Genomic DNA, 9234 nt, shown 5'->3' with positions numbered 1-9234 from the left:
TGCTTTACGGTGCGCGCGGAGGCGCCGTCACGTGGTATTTTTCATATTTCGCGGGTTTCCTTTATCAGTCAGAATAAATGTGTACGCAATTAGTTTATCGGTCAAAATACTGCAGTTAGATGCCCCTCGTGGTTACCTACAAGTGCCTCATTGACACTTTAGTGATTGGGACAGTATTTCTCGAGTTAGACAATTAATTACAATTAGTTAATTAAGTCTCATTAAAGAAAAAAATACTGTCCGGTTCTTCACAGTACTGCAAACATTATGCACCTGGTTTCTTTCGAGTTACACCTTTACTCTTTTTTTAAATCTTGGTGCATGATAGCTGGGACACCCTGTATATATATATATATATATATATATATATATATATATATATATATATATATATATATATATATATATATATATATATATATATATATATATATATATATGTATCTGACATGACAGAAATAACGGTTGGAAGTCAAGAAAACCTCGGAAAGCAAAGGGGAGGATGTGGTAGGTTATTGAAACAGATAAAGAATTTGGAAAGAAAGAAAGAAAGTGGAGAAAAAATGCCCGCCAGGTGGGATCCGAACCCACGACCTCCAGAATACTGGTCTGGGGCGATAACCACTACGCTACCGGCGGGGCGATTTTCCCCCCCACTCTCTGGGGTATTTATGTTAAGGTATTTTTGTTTCCTGTGCTTGGGGGTGGTAGCCAGCGCCACTCGGACTACTCGGGGTAAAGGGGACCTTCTTTTTAACCCCCGGGCCGTGACTCGAATGTCTACGACATGTCAAGACTGGTCGACCAGCGTTGAACCCTCTTAAGCTTCATATGGCACCAAGACTGCCAGAACAGAGGCCCTCGCTATGCATGTAGCGAATAAGAATGGGAAATAAGGGGCTCGTTACGGCCCGGGGGTAAAAAGAAGGTCCCCTTCACCCGGAGTAGTCCGAGTGGTGGTGGCTACCACCCCCAAGCACAGGAAACAAAAATGCCTTAACATAAATACCCCAGAAAGTGGAGGGGAAAATCGCCCCGCCGGTAGAGTAGTGGTTATCACACCAGACCGGTATTCTGGAGGTCGTGGGTTCGGATCCCACCTGGCGGGAATTTTTTCTCCACTTTATTTCTTTCTTTCCAAATTCTTTATCTGTTTCAATAACCTACCACATCCTCCCCTTTGCTTTCCGAGGTTTTCTTGACTGCCAACCCTTATTTATGTCTTATTTTCAACGAGCCCCTCATTTCCCATTCTTATTCGCTACATGCATAGCGAGGGCCTCTGTTCTGGCAGTCTTGGTGCCATAGGAAGCTTTAGAGGGTTCAACGCTGGTCGACCACTCTTGACATGTCGTAGACACTCGAGTCACGGCCCGGGGGATAAAAAGAAGGTCCCCTTCACCCCGAGTAGTCCGAGTGGCGCTGGCTACCACTCCCAAGCACAGGAAACAAAAATACCTTAACATAAATACCCCAGAAAGTGGAGGGCAAAATCTCCCCCCTGGTAGCGTAGTGGTTATCGCACCAGACCGGTATTCTGGAGGTCGTGGGTTCGGATCCCACCTGGCGGGTATTTTTTCTCCACTTTCTTTCCAAATTCTTTGTCTGTTTCAATAACCTACCACATCCTCCCCTTTGCTTTCCGAGGTTTTCTTGACTGCCAACCCTTATTTCTGTCTTACTTTCAACGAGCCCCTTATTTCCCATTCTTATTCGCTACATGCATAGCGAGGGCCTCTGTTCTGGCAGTCTTGGTACCATAGGAAGCTTAAGAGGGTTCAAAGCTGGTCGACCACTCTTGACATGTCGTAGATACTCGAGTCACGGCCCGGGGGCTAAAAAAAAGGTCCCCTTCACCCCGAGTAGTCCGAGTGGCACTGGCTACCACCCCCAAGTACAGGAAACAAAAAATACCTAACATAAATACCCAAGAAAGTGGTGGGGGAACAGCCCCGCCGATAGCGTAGTGGTTATCGCACCAGACCGGTATTCTGGAGGTCGTGGGTTGGGATCCCACCCGGCGGGCATTTTTCACCACTTTATTTCTGACTCAAAAAATTCTTCATCTGTTTCTAGGACCCACCACAACCTCCTCTTTGCTTTCCGAGGTTTTCTTGACTGCCAACCCTTACTTTCTGTCATATTTCACCGAGCCCCTCATTTCCCATTTCTGATTCGCTATATATATATATATATATATATATATATATATATATATATATATATATATATATATATATATATATATATATATATATAATGCTTTTCTTCCTCAATAACTATCACCACTATCATGCCTTTTTCAGGCGAAGGGCTCCATAAAGTAACTCGTGTATGGTCACATAGGAAACAGGCCCAGTCAAAAGAAAAAGAAGGACTTCATGAGCGCGGTGCGTGCAGAGCGTCAATCGGTCCAGGAACCACAAGCCTGACTGTGTATTTTTTCGGAACGTCTATTTTTTCCCCGGCACACGTAACGTAAGTAACAGTTATTTTATTGTGAGTTTTGTACCTGAAACTATAGGAATGCGGTTCGTCGCAGATGTGCGACCTTAGCAACGCATGAAGCGCAAGTGTCGCTCGTATTCTCCGAGTATAACCGCGGAGCTTATATTCCAGAAGCAAATCGTAGCCACCCGTGATATCAGGTAACCAAATGGCTTTGAAATCCGCTATAGTTATAATCACGGGAACGCGTTAGGACAAAATAGTGGCCGAGTAAAAACTACGCCCGTATAGTCTCCGACAGTGCTCGTCCTTTCCCCTCAAAGGTTCTTATACAATCGCATTGCCGAGCTGATAACGTGTATGTGTGGTGAATGGCTGCTGTTGTGGTTTTCACCAAGCCGCTGTGCGCAGGCGAAGCCTGTGGCTACTGTGAGCCGGTCTGACAACCGTGCTGGGCGGGACGTGCTTCCCACCAGGAGTCGTACAACTACAAGTTGCGGGCTAAAAGCTGCCGCATTGCGGTAAGCCATGACTTCCAGTTTTTTTTTACACTCCGATACGATCATTGTTCTCCTCCTCCTGCACTAAGACGTGCAACAGTGGCTCATGGAAAGGAGGCCCTTTCTCTCCCCCCTCCCCCCCCCCCCCCCAAAAAAAAAAAAATTGGCCCTATTTGTAGGTAGTTTCCAGAACACGCGTGCCTTACAAAATTATGTCTATTTTACCCATTTAGAAATGGCGACTGATGGAGCAGTATGAGTAGGGACTATACGTAGGATCCGGAAGTCCCGATAAGAATCGACATGATTCGTGCGAAGTTTTTTGAAAGAAACTTACCTGCAGTAAAGCCCGCTTATATCGAACTCGGATATATCGAATTATTGCCTATATCGAACGCTTGTATAAATCTGACAAAAATACATGCTCGTTAAACTTTTTTATATCGAACTCGATTTTGCTCACAACGGATATATCGAACTTTCCCGCGCCGGATTTTTCACTCTCCTTATTCATGCGGCAGGCTTTCCCGCAATACATCGGCGTGCAGCGGTGGCGGGGGTGTCACGTGCGACTTCGCCTGAGCTCGAGCGCGTCCGAACCGTCCGTGACAGAGTGGACCAGCAACACGAATGCATGCCGTTGGCGCCAAAAGCGCCATATTGGGCGCTGCGGGCTGCGGTGTCACCGATCTTCAAGTCAGCGAGACTCGCTGGACGCACATGCTCGTTTCGCTGGGTTCGCCGTTATTCTATTGTATCCATGTTTGTCTCAGCTCTGTCGAAAACGCCGAGGGCTGCGTACCGCTTCCGAGCACGAGCGAAGCCGTCGCTGCCATGGCCCCGCTACGGCGATACTGCAGTGCCATTAAGGGCAGCGGTCTTGTGCTTGTCGTCTGTTTAGATACCGTTGGACAAGCAGTCACCAGCAATGCGTTGCGCTCCAAGAAGCAGGCGGCTACACTCACGCAGTTTTTTCGCCCCAATAAATTATTGTTTTCTGTCCGAGAAAGTGTCATATCAGCGTTAGCTCGTGACTCCATCGGCAGGATTGCTCTCAAGTAAGTTTTTTTTGGCTTCACTTTCTATATCGAATTTTCGCTATATCAAACTATTTTACAATCTTCGCGCTGTTCGATATAAGCGGGCTTTACTGTAAGCGGAAGTGGTGTAACTACCACTGACTCAATTATATTCTAGGGCAAGCTTTAGGATAGCAGAAATAGTAGGGTCACTGCACTTTTGACGACGACCTAAGGGTATGGCCTAGATGCAGTATGCTGAGAATACGGTAGACATAGCGGCGAACGCGACTTGCAGTAGGCTGTCAGCATTGCATCCATGAGCGCGTATCGTAGAAGAGGGTATTATTCCCCGTTGTCCTGGGGACAGAAAAGCGAGAGTGCAACAGAGAACGAAAGCGCCTGAGGCGACTGGTAAACACAGACTTGCGTGGCTGAAGTAGCGTTGCCTGCACACCGCTGCGGACGTTGCTACGGAGAGGTCCGGTGGAAGCGCGGCTCGCAACCTGCCTCTGTCGACGCACCCATCTCATGCTATCTCGACGGGTCACGTGACACCCGACGCCGATTGTAGGAGTTGTGAATCCAGTCCAGCCAGTACAGGGCGGCAAAAATGGAAGGATCGAATGCCAATGCTGGCGACGAAGTGCCGATACTGGTGTACAGGCGCGGCCGCTGTTAGAGGTAACACGGATCGCGTGGCGGAGCACCACGACGGGCGCCGCGGGAATCTTGCGGCGCATGCGCAATCAGTGCCAGAGGAGGAGATAGCTGCGCGTCGTCTGCTATGGTTCCTTCCACTTCGCCGCGCACGGCGAAAGTATAAAATTAATCTAGCCACGGTGCTGTAACAAAACGTATACGTAAATTCAAGCTTCAGATTTATTGCAAGATAAAGTACAAAACATTTAAATTTCTGGGGTGCATTTTCATGCGTGCCTCGGTAACTCAGTTTGAGTACTTTAACAGAGCGCCATGCTGCAGTGCTTTTGTACAATAGCGCGCGGCGAAGTGTACGGAACCGTAGCAGACGACGTGCATATCTCCACCTCTTGCACTGACAGCGTATGTGCCGCAAGATTCCCGCGGCGCCAGAGCAGCCATGCGCTCCGTGTTACCTCTAACAGTGGCCGCGCCAGCACAGCAAATGGGCAACAGACCGGTAATGCACTTGCTAAAGCGAGCAGGCACCACCACTGAGATGGTTAGAGGGCAAATCACCGTTGACTCGGTGTGTAAGGGGCGTGCGAGAAACGCCGTGTAGCTGAATTACAAAAGCAAGGCATGCGCACGGGCCAAGCCTGTTGTTCGCGAGGGAGAAAGACTAGATTATTGCGCATTCTAAAATATCTACAGATGAACCTTCCATTAACCTTTGTTGTGCACATGACAAACCACTCTTTTTTTTTTCAAACGGAAACGCAAACTTGGCGGTTTAATGACGGAGGCTGCACAATGGTCCATGAGGCGCGTCGTAGTGTAGTGCTCCGGATTAATTTTGACCACCTGGGTATCTTTACCGTGCGCCGAAATCTCGACCCACGGGCGTTTTCGTTTTTTGCCTCCATCTGAAAAGCCGCCACCGCGGCCGGGAATCGAATCCGCGTCCTTGGGCTCAGCAGCACAACGCCTTAGCCACTGAGCCACCGCGGCGGGTCAAAGGATGGTTTTTCAATATATTGGCATTGATGGGACCGCTAGGGCCCCATCAATGCGAGACCCGCCACGGTGGCTCATTTCTGAGGCGTTGCGCTCGCGGGTTCGATTTCCGGCCGCGGCGGCCGCTTTTCTGATAAAGGCGAAAAGCAAAAACGCCCGTGTGTACGAGATTTCGGCGCACGTTAAACACGTTAAAGATCCCCAGGTGGTCAAAATTAATCCGGAGCCCTCCACTACGGCGCACCTCATCGCCTGCGTTGCGTCGGCGCGTTAAACACTGCAATCAATCAATCAATCAATCAATCAATCAATCAATCAATCAATCAATCAATCAATCAATCAATCAATCAATCAATCAATCAATCAATCAATGCGGGCCGCCCCATTGGCTGACGTAGTGCGGGTGGAAAGGGCGCAGAACTAAGCAATTGGGTATACGCGCGAACGGCGCCGGCAAGATACCACAAACTGAATGCAGCACTGTGGAGGCTACATTGTTGTCAATAGAGCGCCCACTGAGGGCGCCTAACTCGCCGCGAAGGGGGTTTTGAAAGGACCTTTCAGTCTCTCCTCTCGGCAGGTGGAACCTCAATAAGGCCCTTCGAGGCGATTAGGCGCCCTCAGTGGGCGCTCTATTGATAACAATGTAGCCTCCACAGTGCTGTGCAGCTTGTGATATGAACTATAGCCGGATGGACGTTCGCCGATCGGGCAAGCCGGGGTCTGCGGGAGGCGCGTGCGCAGACCCGTCTCTTCTCGCTCAGGTGTTTCACCTTTGAACATGCCCCTAAACTGCGTGAAGCTCGGTCTGCCAGACAAGAACGAACGCGGAACAGGTTGAGCAAACGGAGAGGTGCCCAAATGCCGCATAAAAGGCTGGAGAAGCGCACAGCAGGGCTTTGCAGCAAAGCCGACTTTAGAGCAAAAGCCAGCAATTTCCACCGATGCATGATGAGTATTTAGGTGCGGCTCGACTGCTGCAATGTAGCGGAGCGCCTGCACCGACACGGGCGCAAGGACTCCCCCACATGTGTGGACTGCTCGGAACCAGAGGCGCTGGAGCACCTACTCTGCTTCTGCCCCCGCCACGCGGGCCCGAGAGCAGAGCTCCACCGAGAGCTCTCGTCGAGGCCTTCCCAGCGACGGCATGGAGGACCTTCTGTTCCCAAAAGGGCGTGCGGCAACACAACGGGAAGTCTTCGCCCATCTGCTCCATTACCTGGAGACGACCGGCCTCACGCAGCGGCTGTAGCCAGGAGTGCAGAGCCCGAACTGATGTGACCGGACTGACAGCTTTCTAGGACTGACTGTTTCTAGGACTGACTGACTGACTCTAGGACTCTTTGTACCTCTTTCTCTATCTCTCCCTCTGTCTCTATCTCTCCCTCTGTCTCTCTCCACTTTATCCTGCCACTCCTCCTTTACTTCCCTTCCCCTGCCCTGGGTTGTATGAAGGTGAGCTCCCTGCCGAGCTCAAAATATCCCCAGTGCCTTTTCTTTCCTTTTCCTCTCCCGCCAACCACAAACAACAACAACAACAACAACAACAACAACAACAACAACAACATTTAGGTGCGTTTCAACTGCGTACTATGGTCGCACAGCTAGCTCACCCAAAAGCTGGATCTTATAGCTATGGCAAGCATATTGCGAATCATTTTTTAAAGCATAAACCCTATAGTTGTAGCGGAATCGGTTCATTGAAATTTTCGGGTCATCGAAAGTTCTTCGCCGTCCCCACTTCAGTGCAGGGAGAGCAGGTTCTCCCGGTTGTAACAAAGCACTGCTTATTACGAAGTCGGGGTCCAGTCCTGAGGGTCAACTATAACTAGGGTGGTTTTGGCCGCCAACTCGGCTTCGGCTGTTAATTTTGAAGTTACAAAAGTTTTGATTCTTTGCGCTTGGCTAGAGTTGTTCGAGAACCCTGCAGCTAGTGCAGTCAATGACTGATTGGACTACCTATAGTTCTCATTCACGCGGCCCGGATGGGGGAAGTGGGTAGTCCATGGGGATCACGTTACTTAAGCACCCTAAAAAAAAACTAGCACTAATATTCCTGCAATGCGTGCCACTCCCACAGGTGGCTTGCCGCTGTGGCGGTGTCGCTATGGCGGTGTCGACTACATTTTATCACATCGGATCCCCTCTCGGTTTCTGCCGGAAAGGTAAGAACTCTACCTGTTCCTTCACTGAGTGCATAAAAAAATCACCTACACCGGCGTCCTCCCCTGGAGCATTCCTCATAGGGATTTTAATTTACCCTCTCCCGATGCGTTCCTGAGACATGCACGCACCTGGAACCTGCGCAACGAAATTATGGGAACTTTTCTCCACAGCAGCTCTTTATAACACTCGAGAGGGCCTCCTCCAGAGTCATTTTACCGTTAAGAGCACAAATGCGCATGGCGGCTGGCGCTAACCCCGAAGCAGTACACCGTGTTCGTAATCTCTTCATCGCTGCTTCCTTTCTTTGTACTATACGTCCTGAATTTCCGTTCAGCCTCGCCTGCTGCTCCCTCTTCGTGAAGTTTCCCTCTTCCCGCAAATTCTCAAGCACGCTGGAGTGTGACACGTTGTCGAAGGACCCGCGCTGGCAGTCAGGGGCCAGGAGCTGCTGGATGCATATGGGACCCGCGAAGAAGGTTCCACCCCATCTGGTGCCTGCGTGCACTAACCACTTAATGGGCTCGATTAAAGTTGACTCTCTCTCCCCCCTCTTCCCGGCGTCTACGCGGTGAGCGCTGCGGGGCTGACAGGGACGGGGCCCATACGGTGTTTGACTCTCTCTCGCTTCTTTTTTGTCTTTCTGCGCCATAAAAAAAAAAACTTCGTACGGTCACCTTTGTGAGCAAATAGTACGTTTAGGGCTCGTAAAAACCAGTTTAGTCTCAGTACAGTCCTCGAATGACACAAAAAGTAAGCCGTATACGGAGACGCGTTCCCTCGCGCTATCTAGCCTCCCTGACGCTCGTCAGGGAGGCTAGATAAATTGTCGCGTCGTTCAGACCTAATACCGGTAGAGTGACAGGTTGGTTTCGTCTCGCAACTTTTGTCTGGTCAAATCGTGACGACTACGGCAACGTTTCGGTTATGGCAGAAAAATGCATCACGGGGACGTGATTATACAATACTTGACAACACCTGTGCTTTTCATGGGAATGTAAGCCACGCAAAAATATTGGGCGTATAGTGCAGAGTCTGTGTCGTTAAAAGGCGCAAGTAAAAGTTAATGGTAACCATGCAATAATAAATCTGCAACTCAGAAAAAAACATAAAACCTTGTACGTGCCATAAAAATATCCAGTACAACCTCGGGACTCTCCAGACCAGTCCCGCAGTGCCCTGCCGTTTCGCGGGGCATAATAAGAACGCTTAAAGGGACCCTGCGACACTTTCGATAAGCGCTTTCATTCTTTCCTTAGCGTCTGGAACCACTGCGAAAGCTATAGTTATCGCCAGCACGGAGCGGCACTGCGTGATTTGCTTGTCGCACCAGATACGCCTTCCATTTCTGCTTTGTTTTTGTGGCTTTTTTTTTTTTTGCTATCAAAAAGCGTTCATTGCTGCAACTGAAGGAAAACCCGCCAACAGCCGCTACATGGCCTTAG

General features: G+C 49.6%; 1 non-coding gene across 1 annotated transcript; it reads right to left on the bottom strand.

Moving 5' to 3' along the window:
• Positions 1-566: 566 nt before the first annotated feature.
• Trnat-agu (transfer RNA threonine (anticodon AGU)) lies at positions 567-639 on the bottom strand. Its single transcript has one exon. It is a non-coding gene; the product is annotated as a tRNA-Thr (tRNA).
• Positions 640-9234: the final 8595 nt, after the last annotated feature.

The sequence above is a fragment of the Haemaphysalis longicornis genome, unplaced genomic scaffold (genome assembly GCF_048455015.1).
Source record: "Haemaphysalis longicornis isolate Haplotype H1 unplaced genomic scaffold, Haemaphysalis longicornis Haplotype H1 scaffold_1, whole genome shotgun sequence".
Lineage (NCBI taxonomy): Eukaryota > Metazoa > Arthropoda > Arachnida > Ixodida > Ixodidae > Haemaphysalis > Haemaphysalis longicornis.
The sequence above is the reverse complement of the archived record's forward strand: the minus strand, read 5'-3'. Positions and strand labels throughout refer to the sequence as shown.